This window comes from Choloepus didactylus, chromosome 9, assembly GCF_015220235.1.
Source record: "Choloepus didactylus isolate mChoDid1 chromosome 9, mChoDid1.pri, whole genome shotgun sequence".
Classification (NCBI taxonomy): domain Eukaryota; kingdom Metazoa; phylum Chordata; class Mammalia; order Pilosa; family Megalonychidae; genus Choloepus; species Choloepus didactylus.
Window position 1 is genome coordinate 29,261,663 of NC_051315.1, and position 19,763 is coordinate 29,281,425.

General features: G+C 33.9%; 1 protein-coding gene across 5 annotated transcripts in view; it reads right to left on the reverse strand.

The window, feature by feature from the left end:
- Positions 1-19,763, reverse strand: part of LRP1B (LDL receptor related protein 1B) — a 1,893,223-nt gene that overhangs the window by 941,303 nt on the left and 932,157 nt on the right. The gene's annotated exons all lie outside the window — the stretch shown is intronic.

Consider the following 19,763-nt stretch of genomic DNA (forward strand, 5'->3'; position numbering starts at 1 on the left):
CAAGAAAGGGAGAAACGTTTATAGCAAATCTCCCATGGAGCAGGATCTATATGGCATATGCTTTTGTATTCACATTCTATATCATTATTTTTCATTTAATCTCATGTCTTGGCTATATGGATCATTAACATTCAGGTAAACTAAAGTTAAAGAAGTCATACTTATAAGTCCAAGTTATATATGTTTGCCCCTATAGTATCTTCAAGGGTGGGTGTTCCAGTTTGCTAATGCTGCCAGAATGCAAAACACCAGAGATAGATTGGCTTTTATAAAGGGGGTTTATCTGGTTACACAGTTACAGTCTTAAGGCCATAAAGTGTCCAAGTTAACACATCAGCAATCAGGTACCTTCACTGGAGGATGGCCAATGGTGTCCAGAAAACCTCTGCTAGCTGGGAAGGCACATGCCTGGCCTCTGCTCCAAAATTCTGGTTTCAAAATGGCTTTCTCCCAGGACGTTCCTCTCTAGGCTGCAGTTCCTCAAAAATGTCACTTTTACTTGCACTTGGGTTACTTGTCCTCTCTTAGCTTCTCCGGAGCAAGAGTCTGCTTTCAATGGCCATCTTCAAACTGTCTCTCATCTGCAGCTCCTATGCTTTTTTCAAAGTGCCCCTCTTGGCTGTAGCAGCTTGCTCCTTCTGTCTGATCTTATATAGTGCTTCAGTAATTTAATTCAGACCCACCTTGAATGGGCGGGCCAACACCTTCATGAAAATTATCCAATCAGAATCATCATCCACAGTTGGGTGGGGTGCATTTCCATGGAAACTCTCAAAGAATTACAATCTAATTAACACTGATAGGTCTGTCCACATAAAATTACATCAAAGATAATGGTGTTTGAGGGGACACAACACATTCAAACTTGCACAGTGGGGTTAAGAATTTTAATATTAAAGTGCAAGTGTTTTCATTAACTGCAATCAATATGCATATTGATGCTCCCATTTGAAGTAACTGGAGATTGAATTTCAAACACTCCCTTAAGCTAGAAAAAGTTGTGTGAGAGAGACAAATAGAGTTTTTGCTCTAATACTGAAATTTGAGGTGGGGGAAGATTAATACTGAAAGAATAATATACAAAGAATTACACACTTTTAGAAGCAATTTCATATTCCTGTTATTCATTAATATGACCCAAACTAAATCCTTTACAAAATTTAATGGAAATACATCTGTTCTGGTTTGCTAATGCTGCCGTGATGCAAAACACCAGAAATGGATTGGTTTTTATAAAGGGGGTTTATTTGGTTAAACAGTTACAGTCTTAAGGCCATAAAGTGTCCAAGATAATGCATCAACAATCAGGTACCTTCATTGGACGACGGCCAATGGTGTCCGGAAAACCTCTGTTGACTGGGAAGGCACGTGGCTGGCATCTCCTTGCTCCCAGGTTGCATTTCAAAATGGCTTTCTCCAAAATATCTGCATCAGCTTCCAACAGCTGTCTTCAAAATGTCTGCCTCACCTACAGCTACTATCTCTGCTCCCGTGCATTCTTCAAAGTGTCCCTCTTGGCTGTAGCAAACGCGCCCCTTCTGTCTGAGCTTATATAGTGCTCGGTAAATTAATCAAGGCCCACACTGGATGGGCGGGGCCACACCTCCATGGAAATTATCCAATCAGAGTTACCACTTACAGGTGGGTGGGTCGCATATCCATGGAAATGCTTGATCAAAGAATTACAATCTAATCAACACTAAATACATTTGCACCACAAGACTGCATCAAAGAAGATGGCATTTGGGGGACATAATACATCCAAACCAGCACAACATCCTTGTTAACACACAGCATGGGAACATTTTCCGTAGAATTGTACCTGCAGAGTGCAGTTGTTCTTAGAATTCATTTCCTTGTAGTATCTAAAATATAATGAACAAACAGCATCAAGAACATTCTGGATATCATTGCACAGAGAATGTGTGTGAAATGTAGGGTTTTGGCTACATTTCAAAGCAATGAAGAAGAAGAAAAAAATGCATTGTGGCATGGAAAAATAAATTAACATAACTACTTTTAAGTAATCAAATTTTTATATATATACTCACTTATTAGAAATAACCACAAACTGGACTTTTATTTTTTCTAGAGTTTTCTTCATTAAACTTGTTAGTTATGATCTCCTTTATAAAGTTGGCATGGCGGAAACAGAATAACTGAGTTAAATTAGGAATTTATGCAGTTATTTTTGAGGAACATGATTTGATCACAAAGTCTAAGTAATACTACAGACAGTATTGGACTCCTTGGAATTTTCCCAGGTCATATACAACTGTTGAGTATCTGCATGTGGTTCAGCTGCAATATTTTAAATCATTTTCCCAGACTACTTCAGGGCTATATTTCCCCCACTGTCAGTTGATGTGTGTTCAGGGAATGCAAACTAATTATCCTAAGCAAAACATAATTAAGGAGGGAAATTTGCTCCAAAAATATTACATAATATTTCCCACATACAAATAGAAATGGTTTCTGAATTATGTTTTGCATGATTCATTACTACTGCTTACAACTTCCACAGATAACAGAGAGTAGACAGTATTAGCTATTGCTGGTAAATAGAGAGTTATGACCAAACAGAATCACATAGCCTCCCAACAAATTCAGTTAGAATCCATTAAGGTACCTCATTTTATATAAAAGGGATAGGCTAAATACTTAAATTTGTGCAGGCTCCATTCATACAGTTAGATATTTTGTCAATTTATAGTGTGTGTCTGTGTGCACAGGGTGACACTGAGAGCTTGAGAGTTAACTGAAAAGTAGAATAAAATCAATCATAGGTAAAAATTCATGTCCTCAAGGAAATTAACACTTCCTGATTATACTGATTCTGAATCTTCACTGTTCACTTTCATTAATGCACTGACTGTTTCAAGGTTTGCATACAAAGGACTCAGATTCCTCACTTGCAGTGATAATGAATTTTAAAAAGCAGAATTTAACCTATACAAAGGAGGAAACTCTTTCCTATCCTCAATCCCCTCATCTTTAAAAGATTATTTAAAGTCAAGGGACTTTGCATTCTATTTCCTTTTCCATTTCAATATCTACCCAATATCACCCATTCATTCAAAACAATTCAATGTTTCTACTATGTGCCAGGCAATACACATAATGGGATACTAGGTATAAAATGGTGAGCAAAAATAAACCTGGTCTGATGGTAAATTAATTAAGAAAAATGTATGTTTGTAAGTATAAAAAACCACCAAGTTATCAACTGTGCACATTATTATAAATGTCCTGAAACTGCCGGTTGGGGGTGGGGTGGGGAAGACATATAAGTTAAACTATGCACTTGAGTTAGAATTTCAATGTAGCCGAGTGTCTGTCAGAGGAAAATTAAAGGAGAGGTACATGACATGAAGATGGAAGGGTTTGTATAAATCTATGAATGAAAATAAAATGTAAAATGCATTTACATCTGCTATTCGATTCTATGGATACCTCTTTCCCCCTCCAGCAGACAATACTGAATTATGAAACCAATATAAACTGTCAAAATAACAATGTTAATAAAACTTGCACTTTTTCATTATATATAAAAAAAAAAAGAAAATCTACTATGAATATCAAATGAGGCCAGTTTTAAAACCATATGACCTGAGAGTGAAAATGATGTGTTTGATAACCTTGTCACTTATTTGGTCATGGACTATTTTCCTCATTGTTATAATTTCTAATGCTTTGTCAAATTCAGTTTTAAAGACTCAAGCAAAAGGTCTAACGGAATATAAGCCTAATAGATTTAGCATTAGGAAATTAAGTTATATGTTAGTTATAGAGAGGAGAAAAGTGCCCTCATCTCTGTAGGTTCTCAGAACAGCTGCATATATGTCATCATTCCAGGAATACTGTCCAGAGACCATGTCACTTCCTGGACTTAAAAGAACCAACCAGCTTACCAGAATATCTGATCCTTTTATAAGTTTCGAAGCTGTGCTTCTTGTAGGCAAGATGTAAAGGCTTCCAGGAATTGGATGTCTTGATTTTGAAATATATACTGAAGTAAAAAAAAGGCTAAAAGTCTTGGTCCCTCAGCATTTAAAAATATATGGTACAAAGATAATAATATTTTCTGCAACAAGAACCAATAAAGGGCAATGTTGAAATTTGAACCCAAGTTTTAAGTTAAGGGTCTGGGCTGTTAACCACTTCACTTGGAACATATCCAAAGGTATATTTTATTATGTGGATATTTTTACACACTGCTCTACTTCTAACAGTTTCTTAGCATTTAAACATTTTTTTTTTAATTTAAAAGATACAATACTCAGAAATAATCCTCAAAAAGGGTATCAGTATACATACAAACACTATTAGCAACTGGAGTATATTAAACCTACACAAATGAAGAACAGAACTTTTGCTTCCCTTACGAGTGCCACCAACGTATCATGATCAGTTGCAGATCAACCTAGGAGGTGTCATTAAATATTTTGACCCTGGATTTGATTGCCAGTCACAAATGCCAAGGTCACTGAAGCTCATTATTCTGCATTTGAGATATGCGACTTTAATTGCGTTTTGAAAGCTTATTTTGTATGTTAAAAGCTTCCAATTAAACAAAAAATTGTATGCTATTCACACATTCATTTATTAGGTGTGTTCTTATTTTCTTTACTGAATAACAGTCTATGGAGCAGAAAATAAAGCTTTCTCATGTCTCAGAAAATGTTTAGGCCTGCAGCTGTTCTGGAGGCAGTAGATGAAAAATTCACTGTTAATAAAATAAGCATGAAAGTCTAGCTCCCTAATACTAAAAAAAAAAAAAAAAAAACTAAGTTAATTCTGTTCCATGCAGTTGAAGAGAGGGTTCTGATATTCCTGGGGGGATATTTCTTGGAGGTATAAGAAACATTAGAATAAACATGTATGGAATCAACACAGAGTACAGGAGGGATTTTGGCTTGACTATTGTGTAAAAGAGTGTTAAATCAGAGATAACACAATACTGAATCCAGAATTTCTTAAAATTAAAGAAAGTTCTGGATTGTATGGGGTGTATTAGTCAAAACTCTTTGATTTCATGGGACAGAATCTCAATTTAAACTGGTAAAATTAAATTAAATTAAATATAAAATAAAATAAGGAGAGAGAATTTAATGGATCATTAACTGCCATTTCATAGATAGATCTGGCACAACTAGCAGTTAAAGGGGGTCAAGCTAAGAAATCCTCAAAGGTTCACCTACTGTGGACAACTGACTTTTGTTGTCAATAAAGGCAATTCATAAATCCCTTGTGCACTGCCCATTTTCCCAGTCTTCTTGGGTGAGTCTCAAAGTTTAATGATGGATCTCTTGCTCTGACTGAGTTTGTTTTTTTTAACTATTTCTGGTTCACAGTCTTTTGAATTACTTGTCTTAATAGCCATCTTGTCTTCTCCCCTGGCATGCCTACCTTTTTTCTGTGTTACATGTCTTAAGAAATCTCCAGTGAGTAAGCCATCCACATTTTCAGAATAGGAGTACAAAACTATAGTATAATAGATACTGTAGGCCATTTTCTACATATGTATGAGAAAGTCACCCATGTCATACCCTCTACCAATGATACCAGTTTTCTTTGGGTGTAAATACATTTGCTGATTGTTTTGTCTTTGTTTTCCCTGTAAGGGGGTTGTTTCTGGTTTTGACCCTTGGTTAGTTGTCTGATAATACTAGTTTACCTGTGTATTTATTAGTTAGAAAAGTCTCTACCATCTTTATGATAGAAAAGTTACTAGCCTTTTTCAGTTAATGGTCCATTTGGACTTGTAACCCCTTTATATCTGTGGCTAGCTTTTTAGGAACAGTTTTATGAATTATTAATGATAGTACTCTATTAGGTGTGTTGCACTATAGCAATGGTTCTCAACTGGGCTATTTTCCCTCCCCCATCTCCCCAGACAGGGAGTGTTACAACCAGAGAAAATGTGGGCTACTGACATCTAGGTGTATAAGCTAGCAATGCTGCTAAATATCCCACAATCCACAGGACAAACCCACAACAAAGAATTATCTGGCTCAAAATGTTAATAGTGCTGAGGTTAAGATATCATACAGATCTATTATCTAAAGTGAAGAATTATATGCCAATATTTAAATAATTAAAAGAAGTTTTGTGATTTTCTATATATAAGATCATGTTGCCTACAAACAGAGATAAGTTTTATTTTTTCGTATCCAGTGTTGATACCTTTTGTTTTTTTTTCTTGCCTAACTGTTCGGGCTAGAATTTCTAGTTGCAGTGGTGAAAGGAGGCATCTTTTTTTTTTTGTTCCTGATCTTAAGGGGAAGGCTCTAGGTCTTTCACCATTGAGTATGACATCAGTTGTAGATTTATCCTAAATGGCATTTATCAAATTGATAGAACTGCAAGGAGAAACAGACAAATCCACAATTCCATCCTGGGTTTTAATATCCCTCTCAATAACTGATAGTCCAGGTAGACAGAAAATCAGGAAGGATATAGTAGAATTAAACCACACAATCAAGCAGCTTGACCTGGTTGATGTCTATGGAACATCAAACTAACAAAAGCAGAATACACATTCTTCTCAGTGTACAACAGACATGTAGTATATGGACATTTACTAAGATAGACAATATATAGAGTCTTATAACAAGTCTCAATACATTTAAAAGGATGCAAGTAATGTAAGTATCTTTTTCTCTAACCACAATGGAATTAAGTTAGAAATCAATAACAGGAAAAGTCTCTAGAAAATCCCAAATTTTTGGAAACTGAATAACACACTTCTAAATAACCCATGGATCAAAGAAGAAATTAAAAAGAAGTTTACAAAATATTTTACACCTAATGAAAATGAAAAAATAAAAAGGATAACTGAATGAGATCTCAGTAAAACAGTACTTAGGGGAATGTTTTAGCATTAAACACTTAAAATAGAAAATAAAAGTACTCAAGTCAATGACCTCAGTTTCTACCTTCAAAACCTTCAATACTTTAAAAGCAAATTAAACTCAAAGTGAGCAGAGGAAAAGAAATAAAGATGGAAGTAGACATTAATGAAATAGAATATATACATACAATAAAGAAAATCAGTGTATCCAAATGCTGACTCTTTGAGGAAAAAAAAAAACTGGGAAAAAAAACAAAAACCTCTACAGAGTGAGCAAAAAGAAAAGAGAGAAAACACAAGTTTTGAATATCAGGAGTAAGAGAAGTTACATCATTAAACATTCTACAGAAAGCAAAATGAAAAGGTAATATCATGGAAAACTTTACGCCAATATGTTTGACAACTTAGATGAAAATGGCAAATTCCTTTAAATATACAAACTAACAAAGCACTCTCAAGAAGAAGTAGATAATTGAAGAGCCCTATAGGTATTCAAAAATTATAACTGCAGTTAAAAATTTTCCCATAAAGAAATCTCCAGGTTTAAGTGGTTTCACCAGTGAATCCTAACAAATCATTAATGAAGAAAATATAACAATTTAAAAAAATCAGAGGATAGATTTTTCTGACTTGGATCCATACCTCATACCATATACAAAAATCAACTCAGAATGGTTCATAACTGAAACGTATAGCCTAAAAATATAAAACTCCTAGAACACAGGAGAAAATCTTTGTGACACTGGATCAGGTAAAGTTTTCTTAGACTTGACACCAAAATCAGTCCATAAAAACTTAAATTGATAAGTTAGACTTCATCTAAAATTAAACTTCTACTCCTCAAAAGCCAATGTTAAGAATAAAAAGACAGGCCACGGACTGGGAGAAAATCTTTACAACACATATATCTGATAAAGGACAAGCATACACAATATATAAAGAACTCTCAAAATTCACTAATAAGAAAACAAACAACCCTGTACAAAACAGGACAAAATATTTGAAAAGACACTTCACTAAAGAAAACTTAGGAATGCAAATAAGCACAAATTAAAATGCTCATTGTCACTGGAAATCAGTCAAATACAAATTGAAATAACATGAAATACAAGTACACACCTATTAGAATGAATACAATTTAAAAAGACTGATAAGGATGTGGAGAAATTGGAATTATCACACATTTCTGGTGGAAATGCAAACTGGAAGTGCCACGTTGGAAAACAGTTTGGCAGTTTCTTAGAAAGGTAAATATATCCCTTCCATATATAAAGAGTCCAGCCCTTCCACTCTGGGTATCTATCCAAGAGAAAAGGAGATGTACATCCATGAAAAGACTCCTGTATAAATGTTTATATCATACTAATCTATAAAAGCCAAAAACTAGAAATTAATGTCCATCAGTTGGTACATACATAAAACAAATTGTGGTATGTCCATACAATGGAATACTACTTAGTATGAAAAGGACTTAACTATTGATAATTGCAACAACATACATGAATCTCAAAATAATTATGCTGAGTGACAGAAGACAGACAAAAAGGAACACTACTGTATGGTTCCATTTATAAAAGGCTGGAGAAAATACAAATTAATCTATGGTGACAGAAAGCAGATAAGCTGTTGCTTGGTTGAGAGGAAAGGAGTACATGGAGCACAAGGAAACATTTGGAGGTGATGGATATATAGACTCTCTTAGTTGCAGGCGGATTTCTCTGGTGTATACATTTGTGGACACACACATGGTATTATATCATTCAAATATATCACAAGAAACTTGTTTTTAAAAATTTAGAAAAGACTATTATCTGATAGGGGTTCTAACAAAGATTAAATAATAGAAGATGGGTGCCTAAAAACAATTTGAAGGGGCCCCTATTCTGATTGGCTTATTGAGATTAATAAGCACTTGTATAAATCTAACATCAGAGAATTCAAGAATTCCCTCAAAATAAAGAAATTGTATTTCTGATGCATAATTATATTGGCCCTTAAAGGGGAAAAACAAAATAACCTCTGACCCAGAAACTTCCAGTTTAGGAAAATTCAAGTTGGGCTGGCAATGTTTGATTGCTAAATAAGAAACTAAGAATTGTAAATGGACATTAGGTTAGCAACAGATAATTGAAAAAAAAAGGCATTAATTAAAACTGAAAGCATTTTGTTATTTGGTTAATGACTACAGAAGAATTACAAGAATATAAGTTTACATAATAAACTTAGTTAATATTAATCTTTGGACAAATCAGACTAATTAGATAATTCTAACAACGCTATCAGGTTTTTCTTGGTCTTATTGCAAATGGAAGTATTATGTGAGTGTAATACTTTATCTATATGACTTGTTCATTTTGTGAAGCATTTACTATTTCATTTTCCAAAACTGGTTTTATGTATCAAATAAATTAGCAGTTTTCATAAAATATTTAAGATACAGATAATAAAAACAAATGTTCAACCAAATGGAATTACAATAATTTATGTATTTTAAAAAGATTTATTCATTTTAACTTTTGGATTTACTTACTCCACTACACAAGATAAGTAAATTTTTAAACCTCACCTCTCTGACTTTTTATCATCAATAGTGATTGTGTTACTCTGTAATGTCAACTTAAACTTAATGTCCATATCCTTAATTAACTTTAAGACCTTCTATTAATACTAAATAAAGTTAATTAGCAAGTAATCTTTTGTTATATGATAATTACTAAGGGCATTCTAATCCTTAAAGAGAAAAAAAAATCCATAATGAGAGAAAATGAAATGAACTGAATCACCAAGAATAGCTTTCTCTTACATATCATTATCAAGGTAAAACATATTTGTTTTATTTATAAAGGATCAATGAGCATGGCAACATACACTTTTCTGGAAGAACTGAGGGTTTTGATTCTATCAGAATATGACCTATATGAATACTGGTGTTGTTTGTAAAACTGCAAAAAAAAAAAAAAAAAATGTCAAATACCATCCAAATATATTTACTGGATTCTTTTACTTTTTATGGCAAATGGTGATTTTTGCATAAGTGTAATGACCATGACTACACCAGAGATGTCATATTTAAAGGTAATATTTAATTATGACAGGCTAACTATTAAGGGACAAGGACTTTCTTCTTGGTGGGAACAACAATACAAATTCCTGTTCAGAACTGGTCTAGTACGTGTTCTATTGTTTATGTAGTCCCAGTCTTTGAGCTGATAAAGAATGTCATTTCTCTGCTGGTCAGGAACATTGGCAATCTCGAGGACTTCATAAAAAACAGAATAAACAAGAGTTTTAGGAACTATAGGCAAATCCTGGTAGAGGAGAACTGGCTGATTCTTGGTTGCAAGCCTTGGGATCCAAAAGCTGATAAAGCCAATAAAGATATTTCTTATCCTAAGAAGATGATCAAAAATATGAATCTAGGGATCTCAGTAAAGCCTCCAGAAAGAATTGAACTCTGCCTTACAGCTCTAGTTTTGTTGAACATAAAATGAGGTGTTCATGTACAAAAATCATCTCCTCTTGATGCACCACTATAAATAAAAGAAGATAAATGCAACCAAAAATCAAGTATTGACACAGAATCAAATATTTCAAACAACATGTTTGGACAAATCTGTGTTGTGTTAATGAAAGAGAAGACCAAGGAGAAAACGAAAAAGTGAAACACATTTTCTTTCTGACATGGAGGTATCATTGCCTAAAAAGGTATTTATTTATAAATGTTTTGTATTCCAAGAAATAAGCAATGATTTACTTGGCCATCTTAAAAGCTTTATATAATGAGATAAAACATGATCTTGTTTTTTCATTACCAAAGACAAGATCTTATTTTTCTCAAAACTATCCCCAAAGTATTCAATGAGAATTACAAAAAGTAATATAATTATTTGAACTGTAAATGAATTCTTTCTATTGTGGAAGCTATTCTGTTTTCATTATACTTTTTGGCAAGAAAAAAAATAAACCTTCACTCCACGACTATAAATTATCTGTTAATTAGTCTTTGGCAAACCCGAGCAAACTTCTGTTATATGTATACTCAAGGGACTTTTTGTAAGGTGAGCGTTTCCAAAAGCCTCAGCTATTGGATAGGAAACCTAATTCCTATATCAAGTAAGAGACTATAGGGTATATAACCTCCCTAACTTATAGATAACACAGGGTGTAGAATTAGATGGAAACAGAACGAAGATTGATATTTATCTCTTCCCAGCGGTTCTGAACACTGGACTTCAGTCAGCATCCTTTCTAAGCTTCAGTTCCCTCAGTGATAAAATGTGGAAAATACTACCTACCTCATAAAGTTACTATGAAGGTTAAATAAGATACTTAAAGGCATAGTACAAAATATGGCTTTAAAATGTTCAATTAATATAGTTAAAAATAACAGAATAATATTAACTGACACTCACAGACTACCTCTTTGATCAATCCCCATCCTAGGATTTTTCAAGTAGTCCTAGTCTTCGAATGGCATTTAATGCACATATATCACTACAAATCCTTCGATCTGCCTTGAATACATTCCTGAGACTAAGACAGCGATTTTGGCAAATTTAAAAATTTAAATTCCAAATCAGAGCACCAAGGTTCAAATTAGTTGTGCCTAGGAATTCCTAAATCAGGGACAAAATGTACTGTTTCATTACTCTACTCCTGCATCCTTCATTTTACTACACTCTACAGCTCTTTGTAAGTTGTGTCTTATACCTTACCTACCCTTCTCAGAAGGAATAACAAACCAGGATACTAAAAAGAGCCTGATACCTCAAGGATCCTTTAGGATTCCTTATGTGTTCTTAAGACAACATTCTCTTTCCTAGGAGGAAGGAAAAAGAAAAAGTCTCAATACTAGTTATGCCCCTACATTAAGACATACTATATATATGGGTTAACTTTGTTTAAATAATATTAGCATGCCAAATGAAACTAACAGACTTTCATGATGAAAGTTTAAATTTTGATTTGTGCTTTACATGCTTTTTATAATTGGGGCTGATAATGCCAGTTCCTAAGGGCAAAGACATTTTAGTATGAAGGTTTGGTGAGGTTGTAAGTTAGTGCAATAAAAATTTATTTTTTATTTTAAATGATTATTTGTATGCTTTTCATTTTTTCTTCCTTAGTGCTATTTTCTAATGTTTTAAGTTACTTCACCTTTGTCTATCTATATACTGTTTGTTGTAAGTTAGTGCAATAAAAATTTATTTTTTATTTTAAATGATTATTTGTATGCTTTTCATTTTTTCTTCCTTAGTGCTATTTTCTAATGTTTTAAGTTACTTCACCTTTGTCTATCTATATACTGTTTTATTCTTCCAAAGTTTCTTTCTTCAACTATAATGTATGTATTATACATATATACAAACACACACATAAATAGATATAAATTGTTGTTCAAATTCATTTTAGCTTCTTTGCTGGAATAGAGCACTAAACTTTGAAAATGTTTCTCCTTGAGATATATAGAGGACATGAGTGCTCTTCACAAGCAAAGAAAGCAGTAGGCTGTGTACATATTTTGATAAATACACAGTTTTGCAATACTTCTTTATGAAAAGTATTGCTTTCTGATTTTGAGCATGCTACTATAATTATCTAGAAAAATCTTTCCCTGTTTCTTTCCAGAATGATGATTACATTTTGTTATATGCAAAAGAAAATGTTTGAATAAAATACAAACAAACAAACAAACAAACAAAAATCCCCGTATTTGAATAATAGAAATATTGTAAAATAATTGTGTAGGGTTGTTTCATTAAAAAATTAAACTTGATATTTAAGTAATGTTTTTTAGAAAAGTGTTTATATGAATTACAGTATACAAAATAAGTTTTCAAATGTTTCCTCAGCCTTTCTTAAAAAAATGGCGCTTTAAAATGTTTAATTTTAAACAGAAGTTTAAAATAATCATTTAAACTTTCTTTCAATGAGCAGAATTGAATAAACTGAATAAAATGGCAAGCCGCATACCAGAAAATGGTGGAGGTAATTTAAATCATATTATCTTTTAGTAATACAATAATTAATTATTCTGTATATTGCTTGGATGCTATTTCAGTGTGTGTAGGAATATACCAATCGGCTTTAAATATTATAATAGTTTTCCAAAATGCAGTAGAACTATTACTGATGCTCTTAAGGCATTATTTATAAGGCACCAACCTTTTGGCATATTATAACAAAAATCTACTCTTTAAAATATCCTAATTATCTTCCAAACTCCCTTAACTGCCATGTCCTGGTTTTCACATTTGAGATGTGGAAAAACCTTGATATCTTCTCATAGATGCTGTCTCATTGCAAGCTTCTGAATGTTGAGTAGAAGTTGCCATACTGACAGCTGTTCTAGACTTTTAGACAAACATTAAGTAGTAGACTGATTCTAGCAGTTCAGTTCCTAACTTGTTTGTGAACAATGGCTTCAGTTTTAGTCCTTGAGCCCCTAAATGTCACCTGCACAGACAAAAGCTTCCTGAATGGCTATCAACATGTAAGTTTGTTTCTCTCTACCTTTGGAAAATAATAATTTATTAATTGATACTACCATCTTTAACAACACTACCCTATATTTTATAGTGCTAATAGTCTAAGAGTTGTTTTTACCATTGTTATCAAGACGTTGACTGGGAATTTTCCTGGTATACCAGAATTGCATATAAGACCCAAAGTAGAAGAAAAGCAAGCTTTAAATAATTTGCATGATTTGAATATTTAATTAGACTTGATTAATATTTGAAAGAGACCAGAAAATTACGGTGTCTGCCTACGATGTCATTAAGAGACTGGAAAAGAAGACTTCAACAGAGCATGATTGAAAGCAGTAATTAGAAAAAATAAAATGGTTTTGTACTAATATCCAATGAGTTGAGTCTTTCCAATGAGCTGGTTCATCATCCATTAACTCATTTCATCTTCAAATCTACTTTGTGAAATAGGCAAGACAGGGATTAATTGAAGTATTTTAGAGGTATAAAGTGAATATAATCATTTTAACATAGTGTTTCTGTTCCTTAGCCTACATTTTACCTACAAAGAAATTGATGAGCAAAGATCAATGATTGATACAGCTATGAACAGAATCTAACCAATGCTTTTTCAAAGTTGCACCTTCAGATTCAACAAATTTGGATGAGAAAAGTGGGAATAGATTATCTGATTCCTTACCTCCAGCCCTTAAATGGGCCCCTCTTCTCCTAAATCTTTGTATGGCTGAATCTTTCTTTGTTATATAGTTGTAACATCGAGCGTCATGGTCTCAGAGAATAATTTCCTGACCATAGAATCACCTCCACACCCAAGCATGATTTTTTTTTTAATTTAATAAATTTTATTTTGAAATAAATTCAATCTTACAGGTACTGTTGCAAAGAATACCCGGGCATGATTTTATTATCCCATCACTGTGTATGGCTTCCCTAACCTGTTTCCAGGTGAGCAAAATAAACCTCAGAAAAGTTACATGACTTGTTCTGTGGTTATATAATTAGAAAGTGCTAGAGTCTAAACCAGAATGGGTCTTTTGACTTCCCCCTCTAACACCACCACACTTATTTAACACTTTGAGAGAGAAACACTCCTACTCACTGGCTGGGTAGGAAATACATCTCTAGAGAAAGTCTGACGGCTTTGTACTGCTATGATCACACAGGTCTCCGTTACTCTGGGACTCCAAAGTAAGAAAATTGGATCATGCTAAAAGGATATTTTGACCTATCTTGTCTGATTTCATAGAGGAGAAATGAAAGAAGTAAATTTGACCCTGCCTTACAGTTAATGGTATTTTAGACTTGTTCCCAGATATTTAGATGAAAGGTTTCATTTCCATTTGACAGATAAGGAAATCAAGAAACAGAGTAATTAAGTAAATAACTTACCCAAAGTCACACAAGTAATAAGGTGCAGTCAGGTTTGAAGCCAGTTAGTACCAGACTATGAAAGTTATAAACTCATCTACATGAAAGAAGTTGAAATGTCATCCACAAATAGGAGCAAATGATCATTTCATGCAGATGACATATTCTATCTTCAAGAAAAAAGAAAAGATTGTATAGCATGTTTCACCATCCCTTTCATTATCAAGGAGTTCTACTTCCCATCTATGTTAAATCTCTCTGGTTGCACTTAAAATCTTCTACTTCTCATTTCAATGAGTAACAGCTGGTCACTTCATAACTATAAACTTCATGACCCTTCATATGCTTGAAGATCATTATTAAGTCACCCTTCAGCCTTACGACAGGACCTATAAAAGTACCATCAGGCACAAAAACCATTAGAAGCACCACAAGGCTCCATCATTAAAGTCCCCATCTGGCATAACTGGAAATGTCAGCAAATAGAGAGGGCATACTGATGGGCACACTACTGTTTATGCCTTTTAACTGGTCAGCAATGTTAAATATAATTACATCTTCATTGTAGGATTTTATAGCTTATATGGACAAATGAACATACACTCGATTAACTAACTAAAGATTAAATGGAAAATGGTTCTCAGGCTAATGTTTCCAAAAGCTATTAGTACTTTTTTTTGTTGACTAATATCTCCAAAATCGTTGAGTGCTGAGCAAATAGACAAATTGGCTCTGCCGCCAAAGAGAACCCAAGCTCTTCTCTAACTTCTACTATGCTAAGTGATTTCTTTATTTAACTGTTAAAAATAAAATAATAACTTTTTCTTTTGCTTTCAGAGTTTCACTGTGGCTATTTTTAAAAATGTGGATAAGATTAGATTTGCATCAACTATTGATATGCTAACAATGCCCTTCAGTCTCCATTAGTTCATTCTAAATAGTTTTCGCTATTAAAATTATAAGCAATTGAAATGTTTGTTATAAATGAATGCTACAAACAAATAATAGGAAATTTGAAAATAGATCCCTTTCTTTAGCATCTCTTGAGCTTGGAATGAAAAATTTTATCACAGAAGTTGAAAAATATTCTTATCACAGAAATGATATGCTTATATTTGTTCAGATGTTTAGATTACACTGCATATAATACTGTAACATATTTATTTCTTAAGGTGCTTAAAGATCTATGGAGTAAATCTAACAGTGTTGACTTGCTAATATCTCTATCATAAGGCATTGCTTTTTTGCATTTTCACTTTCTTTTTAATCATTTTTATCATATTCAAATTGTGTTATAGATTCTATGAGGCTTAAAATATGTCTTCTAGGAGGTTTCCTTGTTATTTTACCACACTATTTTGTTCTTACCATCTATTAGTCTTTCTAAGTTTCCTTTGGATTCTCCCTGCCTCTCATCCCCATTCTTCAGTGGCTTTGATGGGCTTTTCTTTACCTTCACATTATTTCACATTTCTTATATTCACTGGTCTTGAAGGGAATCTATTTTTCTTAAATACAATGAAAGCATATTAAATTGGAATATTGGGGAAGGAGTTTTCAGTGCAAACCTATATTACCATGTTACAGGTCCTATTTGTAAAGGTCAAGTGGCAATTTTTTTTCAGTTTCTCCACAAAAATTTAAAAAGTCAGAAAGTATTCTAAAACATATTACAGTGAATACTGTATATAAGGCTATTCACAAATGTTTATATAGAGAGATTAAAAACATAAGGAATATTGTCCTCGACTGGTTGAAAGACAAATAAAAGCTAAAAGATAATTAGAGAATACAAATGCATACAAATGCATGCATGTAGAATACATATGTATTTGACTTGTATTCACAATTGAATCTATTGTGTCCTTCATTCTCTTGGCAACAATATGATATTGATAGCATAGAAGATATTTTTCCCATCAACTGGGTTATAGCTTATTCTCCACTTTCCTCGTAATTTGTACTTTAAAGAAACTGGGATTACTACCATTCGTTTGAAATATGAAAACCACAACACAAATTTAAAATAAGATTTATGCTGGTTATTCTCCATTTTCTGGCTCTACTCCCTCCATTTTATGTCTTATACTCCTTGTTCTATTCTTTCCTTCAGGAGGCTGATTCTTATGGACTGCAAATCTTGAGTTCCCTTCTTAGCTAGCTTCTGGCTGGGTTCAGCCCCTGAGAGTCACCTGTGGGAGATCAGAAGCCAGAGAGGGAAAGAGTGTTCCCCCCACCCCACTCCTTTTGTGCTCTGGGCGACATTATCCAGTACAGCCCACATTTCCCAGGTTTACAGCTCCTTTCAGGCAGCCTCTATATGGCTCCATGCCTCACTGGGCTCTCATAAAGTCCATTCTCTTTTTACCCTCCTGTGGCAGTAACACCTTTTTGTTGTTAGCTTCCCAGTCTGTCAACATCCTTTGTTGATTCCTTCAATTTTCTCACACCTTTGAACGTAGTCTCTTTATTAAATTCTTGGACCATGTGAGGGTTTTTGTCAGGCCCCTGATGGATAGGAGAGCCCATTCGGGAATAAATTTTTAGAAGTTGTTTTCTTTTTCTTTAATTGGACAGCAGATGTGATAGGAAGATTTGAATAAAATATTCTGTTTGCATTTAAATACACAATCAAAAGTAAAGTATGTATTAATGAACTAATAGTAGGTTTTATTAGAAATAAAAAAATCCCAGAAACTTAATGTCAGGCCTTGCTGCTAATTTCAGCATGACTTTTAGGAATTTCTAGCTCAGTGTTTTCCACTTGCTTTCAAACACCTATTGTAGTGCCTACCTAAAGTTGCAAGTGTATTTTGCTGAGATTTTTGAAGCATATTTTATAGCCTGCTATTAGAAGGGGCATTTGCCTGACTATACCAAATTAGGTCAAATGGTCACATGGGGATATTATTTTGAAATACCTGTTTTCTTGACAATATCCATTCAGGGATAATCTCAGTTCAGGTAATGGTTATAAAATTGGACCTTGTGGTTTCAGATATATAATCAATGTTATTCTCTGCCTATGTACTGAGACTATAAACTGGTGTTCAGTGAAGTCTACCCAGTTTAGGTACATCCTGATCTTGATGTCCGAGGTTCCTAAAGCTGGTCATTTTTATAAACAAATGATCTGAGAAAATTCAGATCATCTATGTGGATAAAATGTGTACTTATAACAAATCAACTTATGCAAATATATCTCTTGAGAGTCCCATAAAAGTAATCCACAGGAGCAAAGGACATTTAGTAGATGGAAAGCAGTCCTGCCCTTAGGAGAAGCCATTCGGAGCTAAGGTATCCCTACTTTCTCCATTCTGGAGCTGGGAACACTGGCTTAATAACGCCCAACTCTGGAACTGAAAGGCAGCCAGAGGCAATCCTTTTCCGCACAAGACAGTAGAATACATCTTTTCAAACTCTGGTCTGGTATTCAGAAGTAGCTACAATGCCAGCAAGAGGGAAAGTATCTCTGTGTGTGAAATACCATTATTTTAGGTTTAAGTAGTGGAGGTTCTCAGTAGAACTATAGAAATGACTGTAAAAAGAGACCAAAACAGAGAAGAAACATGGAGTTGTCCTTACAAAAACTGTGCAAGGGATGGAGAACAGAGTATTTAGTGGTAAAGAGGAGGAAAGTTCATGAGGAATGGAAAGAAATTTCAACAGAACCAATAGCTGCCTGGAAAACAGTACTTTCTTTTGATAGATGTAAAAATAATAAGTATTTTATTACTTTTGTTAAGTTATGGTATTCACACTACAAATTTTCCTTCCTCTGACTGATGTAGCCTGCAAAAGCATGAATACTTACGAAATCTCAATTTCTCTAGACTCTGTTCATCAGTTGACACTAAGAAAATTACAAGAATAGTCATAATTAAAATTTGTTATCCTCTTGTCCCCACCTGCATAAAGCATAATGTCAATCCCCTCAATGGTTTTATTTTATTTCAAATGAGGGAAGATTTTAACCAGTATCAAGGCTGAATAGTAATTTCAAGGATATGTGTGATTGCAAGGCATAGAAGAACCCCAGAGAGGTTTGCCAAAGCCACTCCTCATTTCCTTTCTTCTCATTTTCTTTCTTGCCACATTAGGATTCATGTTGGACCAGATTTAACATATAAGGTCTCTGAGAAATGTATGCTGTCGCATATTTTTGACAGAAAGGATCTGTTCTGGTCATAAGCACCTTCATTTTATACACTGGTAATTATGCGGCTTATATAAAACTTTCCAGGAAACCATGTCCCATAAATCCATAAATTCCTGGCCTTTTTAGCATAATCAATCATAGACAGCACAGATAGTGCTAAAAATACTGCAAAATTAAGGAGACACCATTTAGCCAAGGAGTCACAGAGCTCTTCAGCACCTAAGAGATTCTGCAACCTCCTTCGTGACCTCAAGGTAAAAACCCTTTTCATTCTCTAAAGAGTCTTCACCTTTAGTGCCCTGGGTTGTTGTCTGTCACTTGCTGACTTGTTGAACAATTATGTGCTCAGTGATACTGTGCTCATACAGAATCTTTGCAACTCAGACACCATTGGTTTTTCTGATCTGCTCACTTCATACTTGTCGAGATATTAACTATATTCAGGCAGGAAGGAACATCTTCTGAGCTTATGTCCCTCTCAGAAAAGAAAACTCCTTTATTTATTGTGCTGTTTCTTTATTCATTTCTGTTTCTACTATTCAAAATTGTTCCCTTCACTCTTTTTGTTTGACCATTAATCAAATTTTTGCTGTTCTACATGTGTAAGAAGTCTGGATTGGGCAAACTACTCAGCGATTTACATATCCACATCATGCCCCTCATCATGTGAACATTTCATAGCTGGAATCACACAGTACAACTAACAAGTTCTAATGCAGCATTTTTATGTGATTAAAAAATGTAATGAATTCTTCCACCTCAAGCATCCCTGTTGCTAGTCCTGTGATTGACAAGAGCCTCAAGTTACCTCACTAACGGACATTTCAAGGTCCTTCTTCCTCCTGCTTCACTCAACTAGTGTCAAGCTTTGCCTTCCACCAATGAATGCACTTAC